The following is a 27,617-nucleotide window of genomic DNA, read 5'->3' as shown; positions in this document are numbered from 1 at the left end:
GTTGGAAACATGGAGCTCAGTGTGGTCCTCTTTTAACCTGTGAACCCCTCCCACTTGGTGTTGAAAATATATATTTTTATTTTTTACAAAATATCTTTTTTTTCATATTGAAACTGTTTCTTACTGCTTGACTTTTAGGGGAAACTAAAATAAAAGAAAAGATTACATTTTCCAGACCACGTGACATTTTTTTTTTTTTTTTGCCCCCGTATTTATGATACGGAAATGATATGCGCTTTGTTTGCTCGTGTCGAACCGACAGCGGGACATGCTGGCGCTCGCATGTTACGCACCTCCCCCCGGTAGTGGACAGAAGCTGTTCACCGCATGTTTTGGTAAGAGCAGAGCTGAAACGAAGGGCAGGGTGGATGCTGGCGGTGTTTTCCGTGTTAATTAAGCACTGGAGGAGAGGGACATGTTTGGTGTGTCGGTGGGTCCGTGCGTGCGACAGCGTCGCTCCGTCTCAACCAGCAACAGACAATGTGTGACACTGGAGCGCACAAAGAAAGCTACCTGCTGTGTGTGGCCAAACATCCAAAGCAGTTGATTTTTACAGTTCAGCTCCTCAGGAGGCAAATAGTTAAGTAGAGACAGAACAGGTGGGTAGAACAGATACAGCCCAATCCGATATTCTCCTATCAATACGAAGGTTTCAAATGTCTGATAAGTGTATGAGACATTTTAAACCTTTAAGGTCAGTCTCATGGTGGCACTCGAGGAGAAGTAAGTTACACAAGTCAGAAATTATGAGTCTTAAAGCACCATATGTGTTTATTTCTGAGTTCATGAAAATCAGTGTTAAAAATGGCAAGAAAGTTAAGCAAAAATGGAAAAATGGCAGCAACGAGGCCCACAGCTTTACATGCCAGTTCAATCACAGAGACTGCAGTCCACAAGATATTTAAAGTCAGCTTGAAGCTCTTCATTAAATGTTGGCCCGGACACCCTCTGCCCAGTCTTCTGCTCCTTACTCTGTCCTGTTCCAGCTGAGTAATGGCATAAAAATAATGATGAAAAATAAATATTCCTAAATAAGTCGTCCTCATGATGGCAGTGTAAGAACAATAACAAAGGGTTGAAAAAACTCTGTTTTATTCTTATGACCACAAACTACAAAGATTAATCATTTGCTACGGCTGCTATTACTTTTTTGTTAAACACTGGATTAAGAGTACAAGCTTTGTTGCCACCAGCTAGCAAGTCTTAAACAAGTGAACTTGTGAAACTTGCTTTAAAAAAGCCATCCTCAGCTTCTTTCTCCTAATCCTGCCTTGTTTAGGGAGTCTGTTTGAAGGGAGCGCGTGGCCAGAGGCGTGGACACCAATAAACACAGCTGACGTCTGACCTGGCTGACTGTACCAACACACTGACTACCTGTGGACAAGAAGCTTCAGCTCCAATCCAGATCATCTCACTGAGCTGAGGTAAAAAAGACAACAACTCTCACTCTCTTTCATCACATGCTATTCGTACCGCTTTAGATCTCAGCCGTCTGAACATGACTCAGCAAAAAAGTATAAGGCTAACAAAACCTGAAACTGTCAGTGACTTTAGTAGTTAATTAAAAAAGGTGAGAAAGTAAGAAAAAGTGAGAAAAGGGTTATTCGAACTTTTTAAAAAATTGATTGAATCAGAGGATAAGTGAGTTTGCTTGTTCAGGGTTCCTTACAGAAAATGTCTTGAGGTCGACCTGGAAACCAAAAAGTAGTTTAGCTGCCAGATTAAATCCTCAAGGTGTGCCTGTTAACTTGAAGAAAACCAGCTTCTTTTATAAAAGACAATTATTATCTTACGGCTACCTTCCAGGCTATGAAGGAGAAACCCAGGTGACATTAAGAACTCAAAGCCTGCTGGGATTACTGTGGCTTTGATTAATGGACATTGTGCTCAGTAGAAAGAGCAGCGGATAAATCAGCCTGATTAAACCTCTGAAAATAGGTCCCATAATTTACTGTAAATCACAGGATTAGTGTTTATAATTGAGCCTTTCACCTGCTCTCTAATTGTGGTGATGGAAAAGGGCTTTTCAATAAAGCAGCTTGATGTTATTCAATTAAATCCACATCATTGTCAGCACATGATTCAGGTGGTTGAAAACATTTTCTGTTCACATTTTCATTGAGGGTCAAGAACAGCACATTGTCATAGATTTATCTAACAAAGGCTCTGTGCTACAATAATCCTCTTAATGTACAACAATCTCTTTGTAAATAATCTGGAAAATAAAAAATCAAAACGCAACACTAGAAAGTTTTTCACTTACATATGGGTTTCTTGATAAAACATAAACCTGTTATTAAAACGATGCTTTGTGTGAAAAGTGTGAAAGCTGTTGGACTCCAGTTCCAGCACTTTCTGAAGGCTCCTGAGAGAACAGTCCTTTTGAATATCAGGTATGTTTTTATAGACTACCCTGTGGATGTGAGCTCCCCTGTGCTGTTTTATTGTTACCAACACGCGGGGGACAGAATTAACAGCAGTTTATCAAAATAAGCAGCATATCTGGAACTTTTATAAATGAAAATATGTTCATTTAAAATGTTTGACAACCAACAAGCCGGCTTTCAGAGCGCAGTGGGGACTACTTTTCGCCTAATTCTGTGATTTGGAAAACAAGTGAAAAAAAATCTCTCCTGTTCATTTAATAAAAAAGCATAAATGGGATAAATTATCTTTCGTCACAAACACATTTGATGTCTTCTAATAGTGCATTGTGAATGTAGAAACTAAAAACAGATGAAGAAATGATTTAGTCTCAGAGTCTGCTTCAGTGTTGGCCCTTACTTTGTGACACATCACATTGGCAACGTCTGAATTCTGATCTTAAAAACACTCAGTGAAATACCTCAATCACCATTTCATTGAAGTTTGTCATTAGGCTACTTACTGCTAACCCGACACGCTAGATAGACAGTTTCATATATCCGCCACGAAAATATTTCACTCCTCTATCTGGGGAGCAGCTCTTCAGATTTGTTTTCTGAGGCGGGACCTTCAAAAAAATCAGCAGCTGGTGATTGGACGACCGTTCTGATTGACACACTCACCACAGACCAATCCACATCAAGCCACAGTATGACGTTGCTTATGTGCACCACTGCTGAGAAACAATGGATGAACAACTACAGGAACACGAGAAACAGCTGTGATAATGGCGTTAGACGACTGCTGCTGTTTTTGTAAAGTGAACTTAAGAATCAAACGAACGCTGACAAGTACAAAAGTCTGCTGACATCTGCTCGTCACTTCTGCTGATTCTGGCAAGATGGATCTGCAGGAATTTAGAAACTGTGTCAAGCAGGTCAACCTGCTCTCGAGGTTGATTCACTGCTGGCCTGCCTTAAAAAGTGTCATAAGTTTAGCAGCTATGTAGTTATAAAACCAGATTTGTTCTATCTTAGAGAATATGTAAAGAGTAAGGCTGCCAAACAGTTATTTTTGAAATTGCAGAATTTTAGCGGTAGATCACAATTTAGCATGCTTTTAAATGCACATTTAAAATTCCATTTGATTCTCCTACAGTTTGAAAGAACATATTCACAAGTTAGAGCCTGTGTTCCTTTTGGAAATCATATGAAGGCAATGAAATGTTCTTTATGAGTTTGACATTTAGATGTACAAAAATATAAAGATTTACTCGTCAAGTTTCTTGAAATAAAAACAATTTTTCTTACCTATTAGTAGATATTTATTTTTTCAAAAAGAAATTCAGGTTTCACTTTTGTTGTTTAATATCTCAAAATAAAATAGAATATTTTAAAGAATATAATATTTCTTTCTGTACTTGTTGGCTTATATCAAGTCTAATAAGATATTCATACTTGAAATAAGTAGGGGTGCACTGATCACAATTTTCCAATTTTAAAAAGTCTGACCTGCTGATACTGATTTGGGCCAATACCAATTTTTATTTTTCATTTTTTAAAACTGACGGCATATACCCTCAATGTTCCAATCTCATTTTATTGAAAATCATTGAACAGTACCCGTGAAATAATCTTTTAACTATGATTTAACTTAAAAAAACATTAAAGTGTCCTGAGTTTTAGGTCTCAGAGCAAAAAGCAACAGTGGCTGGCTGTCAGACCTTACCAGACGTATACAAGATCACTTTCATATGTAAGGATTGGCCAGTCACCAATCCCTGATCACCGATCCCCAAAATCGAGGAAATTGGCCAGCCGATCAATCGGTGCATGTCCAGCAATAAGACATCAACTATTGCTTGGCTTTTAGTTTTTGCAGTGTGAGATACTTTTGATCTTAAACTAACAGTCCTGGTGAAGCTCCTGTTGACTGTGGCAGCACAGGGTATCTCAGTGTGCCAAAAAAAAATATTTTTTTACACCTTAATTTTCCACAATGTTGACCTGCCTTCAGTCGGTTGCCAGCCATTTAGCAAGCTCTAGTAAATTCTTCAACTTACTTTCATCCTCAAATTTGCGTGATCACCTAAATGGTGCTCTGTCAGCTGTTTGCCACTGACTTCAGTTGGATGAGCGACTCCTGTGTGCCTACTTCCTTTGTGGTATATATTTTATCCAATTATTGATATTCTAATCCCATTTGATGCAAGTGCATATTTATTTTGACTTGCCAACTGTGCTGCCTGGATTTTTTCTTTCTTTTATGAGAATAGTCTTCTGCAGCAAGGTGGTATTATTTTCCAGCACACAGCAGCAGGAGGGGGGGGATGTAGTTTTATTATGGTGTGCAGGCAGGGAATGAGAAAGCATGTTATTAGAAGAATAAAAGAAACCTTAATTCAGGGCCTCAATTATACCATGATGACTGTGTTAACACTGAAAGCTCTGGTGAAGATATTTCATTTTATTTTCAAAATAGAAACTCTGCCTTAACTTGGGGTTACATGAAAAGTCAAGGAGTTTCCACAATATATCATAAGTCACTGTTTTCAACATGGACGCCTGTACCAGACTTTCTAACCTATGGGCTGATCCATCATAAAGCAAAGACACTAAACTATTTAGGGATCATCTAACACCGCAATTCATCCTCTAAGTAGCACACAGGTCCAAATTTCCTCCACATATCCATCTGCACAGGCGCCTCTGCTGTGTCGTCACAGTATTCATCTATGACAGGAGTCCTTAACAAGATGAATAAGTATCAAAGCTGGATTTTTCTCATAAGGAAGAGGGGAGTGTTACCTATCAAGGAAATGAAAAAGATATTGCAGTGGGGGATTACAAACTGCGACCTCACAGGAAACCATGAATCATTTTACGAGACTGCATTGTAAACATAAAGTGGTACAAACCCACTATCCCGATGTAAAGTGCTTTCCCGTTCTGAGCTGTATCATGTGTTTCTCAGATGTGAGACTGTTTCATAACAACAAATACAAACTCAGCGGGTCAAATCATGAATTATGGATGGTGGATTATAGATGCTGTTTCTGGAGGAACCTGTGCATGTTCTGATTTTCTTTCCTTTAAATTAAAGGACGGTAGAGGGCATTTTTCACAAAGGAATTTTGTAGGGCTGCAGCAGGATGTTTACAAGAAATTTTTCACAGTGTGACTCAGACTCCCTCTCAAACATGTTACTACAAAGTCCTTATTCTGGAGGCCAAACAACAGCATAGCAAGTGGAAGAAAGTGTTAAACTGATGCTGTTTTTCTTGCTTTATTCTACAGGAACAAGGAAATCCAAAGATGAAAGCCTAATGTGTTGTTGGGTGGTTTTCAAAAGTGTTTTATCAAGCTAAAGTCTGCAACCACTGACACGTAAATTGAACCGCATCAATGATAAAAACATCTGTGCTGTCGACTAAGTTTATGAGGAGTCATTTCCGACTCTCTGTGTCATTCTGTGAGATCGTTTGGTTCTCTGTGAAACATTGCTGCGAACACCGTGCTTTGTCAGTGTTCGCTAATTTATGAAGTCAGAGCATAATTTGAATGCTCATCAGGCGGAAGGATTAGTGAGCTCCTCTGTTTATGTAACTGAACCTGAACAGAGCTGTAGCATTGCGTCTCTAATTACACTTGTGTAACTAACTTTTAATACATCAGACCTGCTTTCCCAAATCAAAAAAGTTTTCTCTCCCCTGTGGGTTCTTTTCACAGCAAACTATAAACCTTTCTTGTTTCTATTCCGCTCCTCCCTTTCATCGATGCCATTCCTTTGTTTTGGGGAAGTAAATTTATTTTTGGGTTTAGCCGAGAGCACATATTTCTGTCGGAAATTCTCATTTCACAAAATATTAAAAAAGCAGACAGCCATATTGAAAAGTATCTATTCAAAAGTCACCATGACCTCAACTCAATCAGTTTTATTTCCTTCTCAGTGGAGAAACATCTGTTGGGACTTTTGCAGGGTTAGCTCAGGGTTACTGAAGATTGTCTTTGTAGAAAGTGATGAAAAAGGAGGCAGTTCTGATCAGCAACACGGAAGGGTGACTAAGAATTTGCAGTTTCACACTAAGACTATTCAATATGTGCCAACTAACTTTCTGTTTTTTGATCATCTGCTTTCCTTCAGACCGAATGTTCTCCCCTGTCCCTCTTTCAAAGCACCCAACAGGCATGAGACATATTCCTTTTCTTGTTCTGTGTTTTATCTGAGCTCTCCAAAAAAAAGAAAAATCTTTAAACTTGGCTGACATGAGGATAAAATACTGAACATGAACTCTGAATATCACAGTGGAACTTCTGCTGACACAGACACTGCTACAGTACAGCAGCCTGTTATTGTGGAGTCAGAGGTTCAAGCATGAGCAGGATCACACGGCATATGAAACAAGGAGGTCTGGGATTAAAAAGATGCTGGTGTGATTTCCTGAAGCAGCAGGGGAAGTTTGGCGAGGAAAAGAGAATGAGTAATGCTCAGAAACCCTCAGTTACTGTTCACAAGCCAGCAGCAGCAGCGGATGGGCAGCTCCTATGGTGTGAACATGTTCTGTACAAAGCTTCTGAATGGAGGAAGAGGCAATGCTTACAGTCTCTTTCTAGCAACAATAACAAAAACAATGCCTCACGGAAACTGCATTTATGTGGAAATGTAATACAGGCCAGCCAGTACTGCAAATAGATGTGATAAATTAAACAATGTTCGTCTAGAATGAGGAATAGATTTAAATCAATCAATAAAAAAATATTTTCACTTTTCAACACTTGAGGTGACCAAAGTGCTTTCCAGATTTTAATAGATAATAAGGTAAGAAATAAAAGCAGATTAAAAGAAAGTACCACTGGAACATGTCGTGAAAATAGAATCAGATAAAAACAGATAAAACAAGAAAAAATAAAATGACATGTCACCACATTACTGTGTATTAAAAGCCAGTCAAAAAAAACATGTTTTAAGTCGGACTTTGAAAAGGCCAAAGTCGGTAATTGTGTTGGGGATGGGGTTTGTTCCAGAGTTTGGGTCCAGCGACTGAAAAAGCTCTATCACCCCAGTGTTTGAACCTGGTCCTAGAAAAATCTAGAAGCAGCTGATATGAAGACCTTAACTTCCTGTTGGGGTTTTGAACAGAGAGAAGCTTAGTCAAATAAATTAAGGGCTTTAAAAACAAAAAGTTGAATTTTAAAATCTATCCAAGCAGAAACTGGAAGCCAGTGGAGGGAAAAGAGGACTGGGGTGATGTGTTGGTGCCTTGGGGTGTTTGTCAAGAAATGGGCTACCGCATTTTGCACCAACTGAAGGTGGCTAGGTCCAGACTGTAAAACACAGACCTAAAGAGTATTACAGTAATCAATATGTGAGCTTATAAAAGCATGGTTGGTCCTTTCAAGGTCATCACAATCTAAAAAAGGCTTTACTTTGGATAAAACACGCAGCTGATATAAAACTTGTTCTGACCACAATGTCCATCTGTGTGGCAAAAGTAAAACCACTGTCAAAAATGACCCTGAGGCTCTTTACAAATGGTTTTAGCTTTAACAATAAGAACATTATTGCCAAACGAAACCTAGTCAGTCTTGTCCTCATTTAAATGGAGAAAATTTTCCCCCGTCATGACATGATGTTATTGATGCAGTTAGTCAGAGACTGAAGAGCACCACTTTTTTTTGTGGACACATGTAAATACAACTGGAGATCATCGGCGTAGCAGTGAAATGTTAAATTATGCCTCGCTATAATTGACCCCAGTGGCAGCATGTAAAGAGAAAATAGCAAAGGGCCCAAAATGGAGCCCTGGGGAACTCCACAAAACAATGACGCAACAAAGGAGGACAAGTCACCAATCATCGCAGAGAAAGTCCCGGTGGTTAGGTAAGACTCAAACAACTTGAGTTCAGTTCCACAGATGCCAGCAAAATTATTCAGGCAGGACAAGAGAATGGGATGGTCGACTGTACTATCAAAAGCCGCCATTAAAGCAACTACAAAGACTAGAACATGATTGTTTTTAGTGTGATCTACAGTGGTGCATCATAAAATCCAGAAATAAGTCACACCAGTGTATTAAAACGAGATAAACATAGAAGAAGTGTCACATTAGCCCTGTTTCCACCAATCAGTCTGGTTTAGATCAGTGTGGTTTGGTACAGGTTGGCTCGGTTAAGCCTGGTTCTGTTTGTGGGGCATGTAAGCCTGATGCCAATAGCCACATCAGTTAATTAATAGCATGATGTTGACAGATGATGAGCGGCTTAGTCTGGCACCTCTACGTAAGGGTCCCAAAAAATGGGATGGCTTGTTTCACACAGCTTTGTTCTTTTCCCCATGCTTCACCAACTTATTACGATCCCACCTGATCTCTGTAACGCCTCTGCTTCTACCTCTGTTGTCCCATCATGTTCCTGTCACACTTATATTGATGATGAGACATTAATAGAGGCCTAAATGAACTAGTAGTATGAAACAGTCTTGTGTTTGTGGCGAAAGTTGCCGTCGTGAATTCTTTAACCAAAGTATACGTACAGAAAGCCAAAAACGTAATTTCCTGAAATAATTTCTTGAAAACATAATTGCAACAGTGATTAGAGGCCAAACATGATGTCTGGCAGCGTGTGATTTAAATATGTAAATGATGTAGTTTCAAAATCATTTTGGACTTTCGCTGAATTTCCCTGCCCTACACGTGGGTCTGATTTAATACCTTCTTAAATGCTAAGCTTAAATTGCTAAAGCATAATGGACTCACATCTGATTGAGAGCTTAATAACAGAAACTTAATGCTCATGTGAATTCTTAATGGCTGAATAAATTGATTATTGTTTGTAATAAGCTCCACAGACAACAGTTTCCTTAATGCAGTCATTTTGAAGACATAACACCAGGCTTACGGTCAGACTCTAATGCTGCATTCCTTAATCTCGTTTATTAATAGCCATCCTTCATTAAAACCAAATGCAAACCACTTATGTTGAAGGAATAATATTCCACTGCATGGTCACTATAAACAGCAGGAGTTTATCATCTCCACACGTACAATTAATTCCACTGACAAAGTTCTTTGAGAAACAACACGGTGGAAAGCTCATAGCTCAGGAGAAACTTTAATATAGTTTTTACAATCTGATGGCCTCAGTTATTCAAGCTGTGAGCACTCTGAGTCTGCTCTCATGCAGAAACAAGAGCAAAATATGCTTCTTATAATAAAACTCCACCTAAAGCTGCCAATGTACATTTGAACATCAGACACTGATCAAACGTACTCACTTGATTTTAGCAGCATTGTCAGATCGCAACGGCAAGATTGAGAGTTTAAAATGCACAGGAGTAACTTACATGGCTTTGGCTGTGGTCACTTGTTTTGTTTTGTTTTGAAGTTGTTTTGGAGCTTTATATGCCATTAATTGGATAGAGGAGAACAGTGGTTAGAGTAGGAAACAGGGCAAGAGTTGGGAGTGACATGCGGGAGAGAGGCCACAGGCTGGACTGGAACCCAGGCAACCCGACGTGACCTAGACATCTAGGCCATCTGTGCCTGAGGCTGTGGTCATTTTTAAGCCAACTTTGATCAACAACAGCAGCAATGACACTTTTCGAGAAAACCGCATCTTTGCATTACTTGAGGGTCGCTGGTCTAAGACTCTTGCTGCAGCCCTTTTCATACCACACATTCACAAACACAACACATAATCGTAATTAATCATAAGTGCATACACAGACATACTAACCCTTACAAAGCAACAAAACAAAACTTATGCGTCTTGTTCTCTTCTTGTCATTCTTTGTTCTTCTTTGTTTTCTTTCTGTGTTGTCTCTCAGTGTGTGTTAGTATAACTCCTGCCTAAAATATATCTGATAAATCTGATTGATTGCTCAGTGTCCTCCCACACGTTCTTTATGCTCTGATTTATATTCAGCACTTCTGCACAACAAAGAATTCACTAAACAGGGTGGTTGGTCGAGCTCAGCTGTCATAAGCGCCTGTCTACAGAGGCTCATCATACTGGTTGCAGGATTAGAGGACACAGTGTGGTGTTCATAGTACCTCTGATGAGAATAAAGCTTGGGTGGAGGTCTGATAAATTTGGAAAAGGAAATAGGATTTTGATGCTGTGGATGAATGTGTCAAAGAAACAATTACAGAACTTCTACCAATGAGACCAGAGGTCTATGTTAGTAAGAGCATTCAGTATAAATCCAGAGTCACTTTTACTTATCTGGCTTTATCTACCCTGACAAATGTGATCATGCAAACATGAACAAGAGGCTGGTTATTAACTTGATAAGTCAACCCAGAGGTTCAATGAGCGTGTTCACATGCAGGGGGTGTTACTTGCATATGAACAGTCAGAAGCATGGCTGTTTATCTGTGGTTAGCAGATTGTCAAACAAAGTGAGAGTGCAACAACGTTGTGTTGTTGATGTGTTTATCTCGGCAACAGCCTGGACTGTATCGTACAGAGCAGTTTGGAGGTACCATAAATAAATATGAAGACATATTCTTAACCAGCATGTTATCAGCTGCTGGTCTTTCTTTCTCCTCCCTTCTTTCAGTGATGACAGATCCATGGTCAGAATCATTAATACATCAGTGGGCATTTTTTGGACAAACTAATTCCTTGTTCCAAATGTAAAATGTTCCAGCAGGAGTAACCACAGTAGTCAGCCTGAGTGCAAAGTAAAAATGTGAATGTGTAAACAGACTTAACCCTGAATTAACCTCACTAACTGCCGGCTGCTAATTGTTAATTGCTTGGTTAAAATTGGCCATGGTGGCAGAGGTGACAGAGATTAAAAAATTACCATTTGGTGATGTTAAGAATTATAATTAAGTTTGTGGTTTATTAATGGTCCCCAGTTTGTGCTACACTGCAAAAAGTCAGAACTAAGCAAGTGTTTTTGTCTTATATCAAGTAAAAAGAAAGTTTTTAAAGACTTAAGCTAAGCTATATTCAACTGGCAAGTATAGATAATATTTTATGTCAACATATCAAAGTAAAAAATAAAGCCTGGATTACTTGAAATGACTTAAACAATCTGCCAGTGAGGATAAAAATGGTTCACTTTTAAAGTTTTTTTTGTTTTGTTTTGTTTTGTTTTGTTTTGTTTTGTTTTGTTTTGTTTTGTTTTGTTTTGTTTTGTTTTGTTTTTTAATTCAGACAAAATCAGTGTCAGCCATCCAGGAATTGTTTTCTCCTAATATCTGGATATTAAACCTTTTTTGTCCATTTTGGTTAAATGTTTGTCTAATAAGACATTTGTACTAGACACTTGACAATGACAAAGACAAAAAAAAAAAAAAAAAAAAACTCACTCGGTTTTCAGTTTTTGTAGTGTTTGTCTTGTCCGTTAAACTGACATGAGTTACTTCATGTTCTTAACACTTCCTTCTCCTTACCTCCTGGTTTTGGCACTGAAAAGTAACCAAACTGCAACAGTTTCTTAATATCAATTGCTACTTCCATGATGGTTGGTACTGCTCCTCACTCTGCGACAGTGTTGACAACTTATGATTACACCCTTTACAGTCAACTGGTAGGTGATGAAGAAATTAAGAATACTCACTTGCTGATTACCAGATTTTACCTTGATAGAAATGCACAGTGTGAGGCTGCTGATTATAGAGTTTAAAGTCTTGTGCTGAAGTTTTTGGCTGATTGAAAAATGTTAAAGTTCAACAGTCGGGCAATTTCAGAAAAAGAAACTTGGAAAGCTATTAAAAATATTTCTATGTCAACCTGATACACCTTGCACATCAACAGCTCAGTGCTTGGACTAAACCAGGAGTAAAAACAAAGACTGACCAGCATCAAAAAAGGGGAGTAAGACTCAAGTGCAGCAATGAGGTTGAGACAAAATCAGTTTGAATATTTCAGATTTTTGACCTTTGAACTGATTCAGTTAATTGCAACTCATTATTTGGTCTCAACCATTAGGTATAATGAATCACGTTTGCATTTGATTACTTTAGTTAGGATGTAATTTACCTTAAAACATCTAATCTTTCAATCCTGACATCCCCTTTAATTGCGTCAATACAAACACATTTATCTTGATTGTTATTTAATGTGTATTGTTAATTGATCAATGCGTGCACCACCATAATTACAGCCCCCCTCATGAGAGAAAATGAATCCCATTTTTTGTTATCTGCTTACGATTAAATAAGAACCAGAGGCATCAGGGCGCTCTTTCAATTAGTGTTTCATTTAACACGTTTAATTACCCACAATCTCTGCCCTCTTTGACCCTGCAGGAAGCCTCGTATGACTGATGAATGCACTCACCTGATTTCTTCCCCTGGGAAATCACAACCCCGTCTATTTCCCATCATCTGCACACACACACACAGGGAGTGTGTAAGGTGTTTTAAGATTAAAGGAGTTTTTTCATAGGGGCTGAGTGTATATTTACCAGAGGAGAAGTTTGAAGTCTGTATTGAAAGCCCCAGCGAGGCTTCCAGCTGGTCACCTTACTACAGCCCGCCACTTTGATCTTCCAAAAAAACCCACATTGCAGCAGGTATCCACAGTCATACTGTGTCACTTGTGAACATGGAGTTCACATTTGCACACATTGCAGTGAGTAGGTAGCTGAGTCTCAGAATAAAATGAGAGGTGTAAGCCCTGCCCTCTGCACTCTTACTGCGTGTTTATACTACAGAAATGATAGAATTGAAAAATTATCTTCAACAAAAATTAAAACAAACAGGCACATATTTGTAGTAACCTTATCAGTAGTTTGATATTGTAGAGAAATGTTATGCTGTTATGTTCCGGTAGCATAAGAAATTTAGACTTTCAGCCTTACTGACATTAGTAATTGGGACATTTAACAGTTCTGAATAAACAAAATGATTAGAGCAATTTCTTAACCAGCTGTTTTTATTTGGAAAGTTGAATTCCACTTTTTTTTCAGATCCATACCAGAACGAGAACACCCTCTTGAGTACTCACCAATACCGAGTACCGATACCACCTTTACTTATGATTCATAAAATTTCAGTTAACAATGACGGATCATTTTGATCAAAGACTGCACCGTTACTCTGCCAGCACGTTATGAACAACAACAACTTTGTCTAAGTTTTGATTTTTTTTTTTTAAATAAATTAAAAAATGTGCAAAATAAAACTTGCAGCTGTCAGAGTTTCAGTATTTTTTTGATTAACTGAAGTGCAAAATGAAACATTTTAACTGTTAACTCTCCCTGGTTAATTCATATTGTCTGAACAGGACCTGACACCTTTTAGTGTCACAGTGTGTCAAACTGCCAACTACTGGCAAGGAGGACTTTCAGGACCAAGCGGCAACCTACGGTCTAAGACTATGAGACAACACGGAGGTGCTAAAATCTTCTATTGCTCAAGTGTCCTATTGAGGCTGGCTCAGAAAGTACCAGAAGTCACAAACACACCAGGCCAAAAAAAAAAGCTTTCAAAGTTTTCAAAGCACAACTTAACCTTTTGACAGCCTGGTTTCAAAAAATGTCCCTTGCCTGAGTCGCTAATTTTACTATCAGCACCCACTGCACGGGGGTTAATTTTTTTTCTAAATCGGCAGCTTAGAGGATATTAAGATTGCAAGCTCGCCCAATCAGAGGCGCAGCTCCGGTCACGTGACCGACAGGTGCCCTATGGCTGTATGGAAAGCCCTTGCCACTTCCAATATGGCCGCAATAGCTGATGTGCTACATTTTCCGTTTCAGAAACAGATGGGTGATGTCAGGAGACTATGTCCATGTTTTATACAGTCTATGTTCAGGACGTAAGATTTTTTTTTTTTTTTTTTTGCCTTGAGTATCGGCTGTGAGTATCTGCAGAGTACCAATACCTAGTAATAAGACCAGTATCAGCCCGATACTTATGACTGGTATCAGTACTTGCCTAGCCCTAGTTTTTATGCTTGTTACATGAAGACAACTGTGTTTTGACATTTTAAAGCCAATTACATATGGATTATTCACCACCACAAAAAAAAAACAAAAAAAAAAAAAAACAGAGTGCGTAATGTTGGTACTATAACTCCATATATGTGAGTGTTAACATGATTCAGACTTGGTGATTGCATATAATGAGAACAATATGGTTTAAAGAGGTTAAAGGAGAAGACTCTCTGACCAAAAAGAAATCTATATTGGTGTAAGATGAGTGACTTCTGTCGACTGCTTGGGCTAATGTTAGCAAGTTGGACCTGACAGACAACTTCAAGCAGAAGTCATATGGCTCTGTTTTCTCTGTAGGATAACGTCCATGATCAAAGAGTTTTCCTTGTCATTTTCATTTCAAGTGTTTCTGCCCCCGGTTGAAGTATTTTAGTCAGTAGACAGGTTTTTTGTTCTGAAGTGTGTGACACATTAAGTTTTGTGCATTTAAGCTATTGACTGGGGATATAGCCATCTTTCCTTTCTGTGAGGCTTTTATCTGTCATGGTTTGCTGGATTAAAAAATGTAGCACCTGCTGAAATTGATACAGCCTCCACAGTTCCCTCAAGCTATCTTAACACACTACCCTGGCACCATCGCTGACAGACTTTGTATTGTTGTTCGGGTCTTCAGCTGTCTGAGTCAGCTTGCTTCACAAAGTGTCCTTTAATTTTTGGACAAGTTCTGTTCAGAGCTTGAAGTTTGGATACACCCTCAACAAGCTCTTACATGGGCTTTAAAGAAGCTGTCACCCGCTCTTGGAGTGAACGATACAAAACTTCTTTGTGTTGATTGTTTCACTGCCATTCTGTCGTACTCTGGGTTAGCTGGAACATGGCAGATGAAGGAATTGCTTTATTTTCTCACTTTTGCTTCATTGAGCTACTGTCACACTCGCAGCTGGTGGGTGCAAGAGAAGCACCGAGAGAAAAACAAGAAACAAGGGTTTATAATTGCGCTTTGGTGCTTCAGCCATGTTTCTGCTGCATTAGACTTAATTTAAGACAAAATCGTTTCATGTGATGTGCTTATACATGGCAGGAGACAGTTTAGACCCTCCCCCTAAAACTTTTTGTGATGTGTAAAACTTCATGTTACAGACTTGTCATACTTTTACAAACAGGCAATAACAATACTTGTATTTAACAATGTGAAAACCAACACACTCCTACACAACTTATTAAGCTGCTTCACATCTGCCCTATGAAGGAGGTTAAAGTTTTTGATGATTCTTTTCCCGTAAATTATCGAAACATATGTCACACACCATCTCTGCTGCTGTAGTATGTCCTTGTCTAAGGTCAGAGCTCAGATGCTTCAGATTATTCTGCGGCTTTTGACTTTATTTTCATAGGACAGCATAAGAGAGGGACAGGAACGTTGGACAGGTGAGGAGGGATACTGACATGCACCAAATCTTTACGGGGTTAGATATCGGTCCTGCAAGGGATCAAGGGCCAAAACTTGGTAACGGCCTTCTCAGGTGACTACAAAGTAGATTAGAGTCCCAGTGCTTTAGTTTATCAAACTCCAACCTAAACACTTAACGGATACTGAGCAGACTCTTTGTTTGTTCACATTTCTTGTGCTCTACTTTGCCACATTATGTTTCTCTGGAGCAGATAATACAATTTTTCCATAACAACATGACTGCATCAGCAAAAGAAAAAATCTGGAGATGTGAAGTGGATTCTTCGAAGTAGCATTTTCTGAGGGCATTGTGAATTCCTTTGGGAGAAAGCTGTGGGAGTTTGACACATTTGATCACTTTCAAATTGACATTTAAATTGCCCTCTTTACTCAAACACTAGCAGATATCTGTTTATTTAAAACTAGCTGCATATTTTTCATAGGAAAATCTAAAACCCTTTCATCAAAAACTTGAAGGTTAGTGAGATCACAGGTGCTTTGTAAATTTAACTGTAAACTGGCAGTTTTGATCTAATTGGTGTTTTTGCCAGATTTCTCTCTGGAGTAACAATCAACTCATTAAAGCCCTCCTACTGTACAAATTAAGACCTTGGTGCTGCATCCTGAAAGAACTGAATGTGTTGCCAAGTCCTCACTGACGAGCTCAGGCAAAATAAATTAGTGTAATTAAGTGGGGCAGCAATGCTCTGGTCCAATTGATCAACACCCTGACACCCGGTCACGTTGGGGTCCAGAGAAGTTAATGCTTTCAGAGCCCTGCAGCTGAGCGAGAGGCTGCCTTAGAGCATGCCTGTGTCCTTGGTTCTGTGTTTCCTCGGCCCCATGCTGTCTTCAGACTTAAAGAGCACCTGGCAAGGCACGAGCCTCTGAACCAGTCACCTTGTCAGCCTGAGAGAAAAGACTGCCCCTCACCCCTCAGCTTCCCTGGGCCAATCCATATCCTCTATATTTACACAGAGACACCCCGATGGAACCTGCTGCTCCTCAAACAATTTTTCTATGCTCCAAGACAAATGAGCGTTGTCACTGCTCTGCACATAGTACGACGGCAATAAGGGCAGCAACTCTCAGAGAAATACCACCATCACACACACAATCCCCTGTGTCAGTGTCCTCAAATAACATTCTGTTTTCATTCTCCAATTCATCAGTCTGCATCCCCGACTCGGCTGAAGTCAAAGTGTCATCCAAAAGTCAAACTAGAATTTTTAACTTGTGTGCTGCAGCCTTGACACACATCCATATCCATACACACTCAAAGTCTATGATTTATAGCTGTTTGCAGACATGTACTCTAACTTGAAGTGACCACTGATGAAAAAAGGAAAAAACTTTACAAAAGCAAGAATCAGAGACAGAGGAACCATTGTCTGTTTGATGTCGAGCCTTAACTGAAATAATGGATACGATCTTGATTATTTTTGTTGTGCTTTGGCTCTGTTGGTTCAGCTCTATAGGGGAAGTGGTGTTACTTTAGAGATTTAATGTCTGTTAGTGTATGCACATGTCCAGTGCTGAATAATCACAATCATTAGATTACTGTGTGATTACCATATTCCAATACTTTGACCTGTGATAAAATATTGATATTTCAACTCTTAATTCAGACACATTTGTCAAAATAATAATAATAACAAAAAAAACAACAACACATTTTAGGTGAGTTGGAAGTACATTACGTCTTCTGCACCTCCACTGCATTAGATGCCTTAGAGCTACCCCTCTGTATGTTGCCTATAAACTGTATAAAAAATATCATCTCAAAATATATTCAAAATAATTTATTCCTAAACATAATGATGTCGCTTTTGATGCCATTAACATTAATGTTTTCTCTTTATTCTTAGGTCGGTTTAAAATAATTTTAAGTTTAATTTTTACAGAGTATTTGACTAATGAATTAATAATCATAGTCATGTTTTGTGCAATATTAGATTTTTGATGAGTAACATTTCACCCAATGTTTTTTTATGCATTATTAGTTTATTATTACAGTAGTTTAAGTGACAAACTTGATCCACCTTGTGTTTTTAAGTTCAGTGTATGCATAAACTGCATCTGACCTTCCTTATTTTAAGCACAATAAAACAGAACCGTGTAGAATATCACACTGTATCACAATATTGTGATATGAAGCTGCTAGGCGCCACCCTGTTGGCTATGGCTGCCTTCTGCAGCAGCTCTTTCTTTTTGTCCATTTCTTGTATTTTTTTTCATCTCTTTTTCCTAATCTTTGTATTTGTAGTGGATCATTGCTTTGTATGGCTCATTTGTTGGTCATGAATACTAAACTTTTTGTGACTTCAGCAATACTTTTACTATTTTTGCTCCTCTGTTTGTCTGGAGATCCTACATGTAACCATGGCTGCATTGTTTACATGTGAACTCAGCTGTTAGCAGCTTGTAGCATGTCAATGCTAACTAGTGTAAGGCTTGATGTCTTCCCACAAGGTGAGGAGAAGGAGGTGAGGACAACAAGCTGGTTCTCAGCTGTGAGCTAAGAAGTGACGACATGGACCTGTCCTTCCATCCATCATTATTGGGAACGTAAGATCTATCTCCAATAAGATGGACGAGCTAGCTGTGCTAACCCAGCAACAGAGGGAATACCAGAGGGCAGAGTAGCATCATGCTATTCACAGACATGGCTAACAGAGCTAACATCAGACACCAACACCATGTTGGAAGAGCTTCACCTGCTGTGAGCAGAAACAGGAGACAGAGACTGAACAGACTGCTGAAGAAGCTCAGTTCTGGACCCTGTGGAGGTGGAGGCTGGCTGAACTGGAGAATGATGGACAAGCTGTCATCACCTATTTTCTTATGGCCCTTTTTGCACTTTCTGTACACTTTCTTACTTTTGTTTTCTTGATTGCTGCTGAGACTTACATTTCTATATACTTGTTACAATGACAGTAAAGTTATATTCTATATTATTGTAGCGTGATCCGTATTGTATCGTGTGGATCTTGCTAATACTCACCCCCAATAACTTTAAGAACGAAATCATGCATGCTGCTTACCAACAGCACCAGAGATGCTAACCGTATTCTTGTTCGAGTCTTGTGCAGTTACCTTGCTAGCTTACAAAAGTAAGCAGGTACAGGTGGGCCATTACATTTTTCCATAAGATCTTAATGATATGACTGAGAAGACACATTATAGTCTGCCTGTGACTGTCACAGAGACAGTGTCTCAGCATTATACATTTTGTTATGGTCAGTTCATAAATATCACTAAACTGTCAAACTGATCTCTTTCCTCATATGATGTTACTGATGATCTATAAATTGGCCAATGAGTGACACAAATCTAGTAATTACTCATCAATAACTAATTACTAAATCTTTAGTTGTCATTGAAGTGCTTCCAGGTAAAGTGATCTGGTTATTAATGACTGGGTAATACCTTCATCACTTTAGGGGATATTGGGACCTAATTATCCAGGGGTGGCCTATCCTCAGGTCCATTCAGCATGTGTGGGTGTTACATGATAGTGGTAATAAACCTCTCTGCATTCAGCAGGCGGATCTCGTGATGCAGCTACCTGTGTCTATGACTATAGATCACTGTATTTTATCTATAATTGCAGAGCAGTCACGGTCAGAATGATCCCTGCAGCTGTTATCGAGTGTTACACCACAGACAGCAGAGAGGTATTGGCCATAAGAAGATGGGATCATTCTGTCGATTACATTTAAAATGACAAACATGCGTCTGATTTGATTTCCTCTGGGCTGCTTGCCATCTCATGCTTGATAAGAAGTGTGCTGTATCTGCCTGTGTGTGTGTACCTCTGTTGTTGTTTAGCAGTGTCAGCATTAAGGTGCTCTCTCTGTGTCTTGCTGTCCCTTCCTTTTCCTCCCTTGCTGCCTCTCACATAACAAGACGAACATTTTCTCTGCTTGCTCTGAATCCTCCCCATGCCGCCTCTCTCTAATCCTTCCCTGGAAGTGACTCACATTACAGCATTCTTCACTTTAATGCACTTTAATAGCATTAATATCTGCTTTTGCCTCTTCAGCTGCAATAAACACCCCTTACATCTTAAGAAAGCCGCTTAAGAGCAATTGACATGGCAAGTGTACCAATACAGAGACATACCGCGGGTGAAAAGCAGAATAAGTCATTGTAGAGGAATAATCTGCAGTTTTTCATACATTGGCAGCAGGCTGGCACAGCGTGGCACACGCTGTACTGTAAACAGACACTGAGGGAACTTGGGTGAGGAGCAGCCAGCTCCCTGTAGTGCTTCCTACTCACTCTGTCTGTGTGGAGGAGGCCTGCAGATACGGGAGGAACACGAGTACCCGCCACCTTTTGTGCCACCCATGCTGCTGCAGCAGTGACAGCCAAGGTCAGCTCAGGAATGACAGAGGGCTACGGAGCGGAGATAAGACTCACAAACATCTGAACCACCGCACCGCTTTTTCTAAGGAAAGAGAATCCTGCCCCTGAATAATTCAATGGGTCTCCCCCACCCTAAATAACAGCCGGCCGGCATTGTTTGACATCCCGGATGAATAATTAAGGCCTGACCTTTTGTTCTCATTAGAGGTGATAGGTTGATAGCGCCTCACTTCGTGTGTCCGGCTCTGTGACAACGTGAATGTGCTCTGCTCAGGAACGTGGAATTTTCCTTATTAGCGCTGGCCAAACTCTCAGGCATGAGAATCGATGCTAAGAAAAGAAAACACAGCACAGTGTCCCTGTGGGGTGCACTGATACACAGAGACATGGATACAGCCTCTGTTGATTGTTCTTAAAGCACAGCCTGAAGCCGTTCTTTGCCACTACCTCCATGTTCTCCAAAGTGTTGTGCCGTGGTTTGTTCCTGACACATCAGAGGCTTTTTGATTGCCACTCAAGAGCTTGTAGAGGAAAATGTGATTCAGAAATGATGTGTGAACAGAAAGTGGATCCAAGTAAAACTGGCTATCCGGTCTGTTGGTGCTTTAATAAATCACGATTTTCATTTTTGGTTTTAAATGAGGCTATTCTGAAAAGCCTCAAATCCAAAATATAAATCCAAAATATAAAACTCTGAACTGCTTATTTGTGCTAAAGAAAGACCGATATAGCTTTTAGGAAGGAGATGGATGACATTTTCCTCTCTGTGTATGCACATGTACACTAAAAATACTCAGAACAACAATAAATTCATCCTGTTTGGATGATGTTTGAAGTTAAATCCGGATCTATCTTATTCCTCTGTGTCATTGAGGCTCATTGTGGTCTAAAAAAGCACATCAATGAGACATCAATGAGATGTATTGTAGGAAAGGAAGACATGTTCCTTTATCACAATGAAAATGGCAAATGCAGTCTATTTTGAGAAAATCCCACACACGGTCTTCCTTCCGTAAATACACACACAGTATGAAAACATGGACACAAGATTTTCATCAAACATATGATTTCATATTTTGGATTATCAGTTTGTGTGTGGGTGAAAGCCTACAAATGCCTGTGTGTGTGTGTGTCTATATATATAAATATATTCTTACAACAGAAGTATTAAATGCATTTTGTTACTTAGTTTATTGTAGCCTGATACATATACAGAAAATACAAACACACACACACACACACACAGACTAAGTAGCAAGTTTGCAAGATTATGCAAATATGTTGCCAGGCAACAGTCTTTTTCTAACAAAGTTGCAGTATAAGTTGAGTGGGCGGAGCCAAATGATTGACTTAATTAACCACAACAGTAAGAAAATAAGCGCTGATTGGTTTGGGTCAGTAATCCTTGTCTTTTCTGAAATGTCAAAGTATTTTACATTACAAGTCATCACATATGTACTCACTGCCCCCAGAGGATTAGTTGTTAAGTGTCCATCAGTTTTAACTAATCATTCAGCAACATCAGCTTAGACATGTGGGCAGCCATGTTAACCTCCTTATCTTAAGACGATCATCTCTACCACTGAGCTCCAGCCACCAAAAACAACACTTTGTTGTTATTTCAACAGCTAACCTCTCCAAACTATTTGTGAAACTGTTGATCAAAAGCAAAAGCTCACTCAACCATTATTAATTGTAATAATACTCTAGCACAGTGGTTCCCAGAAGACACTCCAGGGGGTACACAAGATTCAAAAATGTATATTCAAAAGTCGCAACCAAGCAAATTCCTTTAGCACTATTTATTCAATCAATGTTTGAATCAAATCAATGCCAAGTTTACAAACTGAATATTATATCCAGTAGGTTATTCAATTCTGTCATACCCCCCAAAATGTAAGAGCCCTTGGTCATTGTGATTATGTGATTTTCTACATTGAGAAATAAGTAAATGGACTGTTTATGAAGCACATGCTCAAGTCCTCTGACTTCTTGAAGTACTTGTAAACATTACATGACACATGTAGAGACAGAGGCAGTTTAAGGGTAAAGTGCCTTGCCCAAAGACACTTGGGGCCTGGTACCAAATCCCCGGACCTTCTGTTTTAAAGATGAGTGACTCTACCACTAACTTGGTTTAAAAAATATTAAAATGAAACCAATACTTGACCCACAGAGGGCGTATTGTGTGTCATTAAGGCTTTATACTGTCCCTCTGGTACCCTCATAATAGCTTTACATGATTTACAAAAAAAAAAAAAAACCACAAAAAAAGCCCAATTTCTCTCATACTCGGGGTTATGAAAAACTTGTGGTTCGATTTCTTTGCTGTCCCTTTAAGGCCCTGCTCCACAAACCCCCTTCCCTCTGATTGGCCAGGCTTCTGGAGGACTGTCAGAGGCAGAGTTATGGGTAGGCCTCTGTGTTTAAGACCCACCCTACAAACATGTCATGAAGCAGTGAGGAGACTCTTTTGCAATGGCCTCAATGTTTCAGTAAGTCTCAGGAAGACGTAGAGGAGATCTTGTTTCTACAACATATGATTATATAATGACAACATCCAGCATTGTTACTTTATATCCATGTTAAAATATGAAAAAGCATAAATGTCCGGCATTTGGGCACAAAAAGTTTAGTTCCTACTTTGTTTTTCACTTTGCACAAAGATTCTATAGTTTAGTTTTAAGTCTTGGTACTGTGAGCTATTCTTTTGAAATTAAATTGTTGCCACCTTGTTGTTTCCTTTTTGATCTCTGAACTTAAATAAAATAAGTGAAGCTTCTGTAAACATTCCTGTTCATTATTTTGTTTCTACGTAAAGCTTTAATTACAGTTTGCTGTACAGCTACACAAGCTTTATTAGCTTTGACATGACGTTTTTAAGATGCTGTGTGGGCTGACACGAGTTTTGCTGCACGGTGAAACAGAGCAGCTAAAGTTTAAAGGAAGCAGACTCGGCTGTTATCGTTGTTGTTTTTGTTGTATAGGTGTAACAGAAAAGCAGAGTAAGTCAGGTGGCGTTCAGAGGTAGACCAAAATACTTTTTGCCAGTGGGTTTGTTATGAAAGGGATAAATAGAGAAACAAGACAGCCTCACCCCATATGCTCCTTTGTGGTTTCTTATATACAACTTTTTGCTCAGTATAGTGCTATCACTGAGGCAGTCTGAATCTATAAATACTTTCTGGGGAGACACGTCGCCGTCTCCTCCAGAAGAGGCTGTCACTGAGGTAGAGCTTCTGGTTCCTTCACAGTGTGAAGAAGAAAAAGCAGAGCTGCAGTGCACCCGCAGTGACACACTCAGGAGAGCGCTACTCTGAGCCGAGCACAGATTCCTGCTCTGAGAAGAGAGAAGGAGAGAAGGGGAGAGAGATTGGGTGCTGGGGAGAGACCATATTTATAGCCAGGCATAGGAATTATTCATTGTGATCAAAGTGCAGATCATGCTCCATTCCATCACAGAGTAGATGTGGCAGAAAGGAAAGAGCACGCTTTCTCCTCCACATGCTCTCTGGTGGCCTTCCAAATGGAAAACAGTGAGGTGAAGTCATCTCTGTGAAGCTGCTCTTTGAATGTGTGTGTGTGCATGTATATGTGTGCATAAGTGCGCGTGTGTGTGCATGTGTGCACACATTATGCTCGTTCTCAGGTGGCTTCACTTCACAAGAAGTGCAACGCCTCTGAGATGAAACACGTAGCAGAAAAGAAAGGAGAGTGTCCCACATGCAGCACATCTCCTCAATCAGAGCGAGACAGAATATCTGATTCTGAGCTCACAGCAGGATGTCACGGGCCTTAAGCCATACACCATGAAGCACACACACACACACACACCGCTACTGCTGCATGTGACGTCATGTGACTCCTCAAGGAGCAGGGAAATACAGTAGATGTGGGGGTCAGAGGTCAGAGCTTTGAGACTCAATCAAAAAGTTTTCTATGAGGTTACCTTTTATGTAATTTATCGTGCTGCACAATGTACAAACTGTGTGTATTACGAGCACATATAACACACTTAATCTAGCATCCCAACGTATTACTCCTTTTGTTTTTACTCCCTCATCCACTCACTTTCTGAGGAACACACACTTCAGTCCCCTCAATTTTTTCTCCTAGCAATGCTTCCTCTGCAGTCACACACACACAAACACACACCGAACACACACACACACACACACACACACACACAAATGCCTGCTTCTCCCAGTTTCATTTTCTCTCTCCCACCCACGCAAACACACACATACACACAAACACCCGTTACTCTCTCTTTCATTTTCTGAGTCTCCAACCCTTTCTGCCTCCCTGTCACTCCTTTCCCACACACACACATTCAGAAACACACACACACACGCACACACACAAGCACAGGGACATACAAGCTCCTTCATCTTTTCTTTTATTTCTTCTTCCTCCCACACTTTTCCTACCACTACTTCAGTACATGCGCATACACACTTCACACAAACTCACAAACACACACAGGCGCCTGTTTCATTCGCTCTCATTTCTTTCTCTCTATCACCCACCCTTTTCTCCCCCAGTAACACACACACACATACTTATACACACACAGGCAAACCTCTTTTTCTCTCTGTTCCTTGTGCTGAATCACCTACACACACACACAAAGAGACACACACATGCACGCACACACACAAGCTCGTGCCCGTCCAGCTCCCCTGACTCCCAGCTGGGCTTGGACGGCTCTCTTCCTCTGGCCTCTCCGGGCCATCTGGAGTGCAATGTCCCCGCTCGGCTGGTCCCCTGCCAGCCGCTGAGCCTCCCAGGATCAACGCAGCATCTTCAAGCACAATTTGTACGCGTCAAAGCTCGGCAGTGTGTCCAGTGACCCAGCTGACTGAAGTCATTGAGTCCTGCGTTTCCTCACCTCAAAAGAGCCTCATTCTGCTTTGATGACACCTGCGCTCCCCGACTCACAGGATGGAGGATGGTGCAGTAATTGATTAAAGCCGCCGTGCAACCTTAGCAGCAATTACAACTCTGTTTATGATCCTGCAGAGGGTTCGTCGGCACAGGAGGAGGGAATATCAAAATCTGGTGCACAGGTCGACTACATGAACAAGATTTTCATGTGAAAATACACCTGGCTTCTGGCAGATCACAGGGTGTGGCAAGATAAGAGAAAGATAGCATCACCTCTAGTACATGCAGGCACAACTTGGACTCCTAGAGGATTTCTCACATGTCCACAGGAGGTGTTAAATTTCCACATTAAAGAAAGCTACTATTACCTACTCATCAGAAGTGGAACCTCAAAAATTTGCAAATTACTAAGTGTAGGCTGTCAGACTTTTGAGTGTCATAACCCTTAAAGTGTTTAAAAGTGGACAGATCTGAGTCACAAGTCTGCAGCCAGCTCTCTGAAAGTCTCTCTGAAGCCAACAGAATATGGCTAAATGACTGAAATACAAAACACCATGAGCATTTTAACACAAGACTTTGAAACTCAGTCGCCCCTTTTGAAATTGATCGGAGCCTAAGTCATTGAGCCCTGAGTTTCCCACCTCAAAGGGGCTCTGCTCCGCTTTGATGACACCCACGCTTCCTCTCAGCTCAACAGGGTGATTAATTAAAGCAACTAAGTCTTAGTATTTGCAATTACAACGCCACTTAAGATCCCCTAGATCTGGAACTTTAGAAATAATCTTTTTTACTGACCACCAGCAAACATCCCAAATATGGAAGAAAAGGTAGAGGTGCAGAAGTGAATCAGGCTTGTTTTTTGACTCAAAACCTTTTGAATCCGTTTGCTGCACTTCACTGTATTTATCAAGAGATGAAAGATCAATGTAAAGCTTACTGCTACATTTCTAGATGATGCTGCAAATCATCTGCACTAAAAAAAGTAGCTTATCCCAAAATAAATGCCCCAGGCCAGTTAGCGTGCAGCGGCTATTTTTGTAGTCTAGTGAACACACCAATCCAATGTGACACCCGGACAGCAACACACAAACACACAAACTGGGTCCTGATCTCTTCTATTTCCTGACTGAACTCCAGCTGCTGGTTTGCCAGTCAGGAAGAAAAATAAAAACAATTACACAGTCAGGCATGGATCACAGACTCTCATCATCAATTACAAAGTTTTGTTCAAAGACACTGAACATAAATTGATTTTGGAAGCTTGGAAACCACAGGCGGAGCCTGAAGATAACACAAAGCTGTACCATATGTTTGTCTGCTGCATATAGTTATCAGGTACCAGCAGGCAGCAAACAAACTGCTGGCTGCCTCGGTCACTGCTCCAACACAAAGAGTCATTACTGTTCATACTATTGAATGTACCAGAAGTATGTATAATTACATCCCTCATTGCCTCTCTTATGCAAAACTGATCCTCCCTTTGTTATACCTTCACATGTGTCCAATTAACAGCACACAGAACAAACTGCAATTAGAGTTAGGATTAAAGTTAGGGGAAAAAAAGAGTCCTGTTCTTAGTTATGACTTTGTCTTATCTTTTGTCAACTCACAGCTTCATGCAAAAAGCAACTAAAGCTGCACTCCAAGCTTAAAACAACGTTAACATCGACAGAGGAAATAAGAAATACTTAAGTTGTTTCTTGCTCAAAGGTTTGAAGCTGGAAGGAAAAGCCCATATGAAGAGGAACAGCTGTATGGACAACTGGATAAATTTTGTAAAGTAATTTACCATCTACTGACAAGCACAACACCTGAAATCAACACATTATTTATGAAAACTGTAGAGCAGAATCTTTGCCTGAATGTAGTCTGTAGTCAAGTTGCCAAAACTAACTCAAGTGAGAGTGCTGGTGGAATATTGTGTCGAAAAAAAATCGGTGAAATGAAACTTTAAACTGAGGCACATGGAGGCACTCAAGACAAGGGGAAACTATACCGAACTGACAGTGAAACTGTTCGCTTTACAGGCTGTAATAGACCACCTGAAAGACACGAGCGAAGCAGCTTATCTACAATTAAATCTACACTGTGATAGTGTCTGGTCGTGGGCTTACCTTACTGTAGCTCTAAAATAGCATGCAGCTCAGGAGCAGGTGGCGGAGTGAGAGTGTCCTCCTCTTCCTTACTAGTTGATCCTCGGAGTGTTTGTGTTTCAGCACCACGGAGAGCGCATCCGCCTCTTTGGGGAAATGATGCGAGTTGATGGTTGACGCTGTGAACGCATCCACTGTGTACTCTGCCAACGCGACTCCCTTCAAGTTTGATGCCACCTCGTAGCTGCCTTGGCTGGAGCAAACATGCCTCGTCGTGTGCCTGATGCTTTCAGAGAGAGTATGACCAATCACAATGCTGCCTCGCGGTCTTTACTCACATCTTTGCGCATCCCCGAAGAGTCTCCAAGGACCGGTGCCGTGTCTGCCTCCGGGCGGGCACGGCTGCAGAATTAATGACTTTTAAGACTGGCTTCCCCTCCTGCTATTGATGCACATCCTCATTTGCAGTGTCTTCTTTGTCTTCGAGGCGATGCAGATCCCGATAAAGATGGGACTGTGTGGATGTCCTCCCGCGCAGCGTCTGGGAAGCTACGGGAGCGGAG

General features: G+C 40.3%; 1 protein-coding gene and 1 long non-coding RNA gene across 3 annotated transcripts in view; one reads left to right on the top strand and one right to left on the bottom strand.

Annotated features, from left to right (window-relative positions):
* Window positions 1-27,545, bottom strand: part of chst8 (carbohydrate (N-acetylgalactosamine 4-0) sulfotransferase 8) — a 262,265-nt gene extending 234,720 nt beyond the window's left edge. For both annotated transcript variants that reach the window (XM_074666344.1, XM_074666345.1), the window contains exon 1: window positions 27,076-27,545. The gene's annotated coding sequence lies outside the window, so the exon portion shown is untranslated. The remainder of the gene's footprint in view (window positions 1-27,075) is intronic.
* LOC141787711 (uncharacterized) lies at window positions 246-27,617 on the top strand. Its single transcript, XR_012598090.1, has 3 exons — window positions 246-335; window positions 1,280-1,424; window positions 27,542-27,617. It is a non-coding gene; the product is annotated as an uncharacterized LOC141787711 (long non-coding RNA).

Source organism: Halichoeres trimaculatus, unplaced genomic scaffold, assembly GCF_033239565.1.
Source record: "Halichoeres trimaculatus isolate MK-OKI-2021-1 unplaced genomic scaffold, fHalTri1.1 fHalTri1_scaffold_3, whole genome shotgun sequence".
Lineage (NCBI taxonomy): Eukaryota > Metazoa > Chordata > Actinopteri > Labriformes > Labridae > Halichoeres > Halichoeres trimaculatus.
The sequence above is the reverse complement of the archived record's forward strand: the minus strand, read 5'-3'. Positions and strand labels throughout refer to the sequence as shown.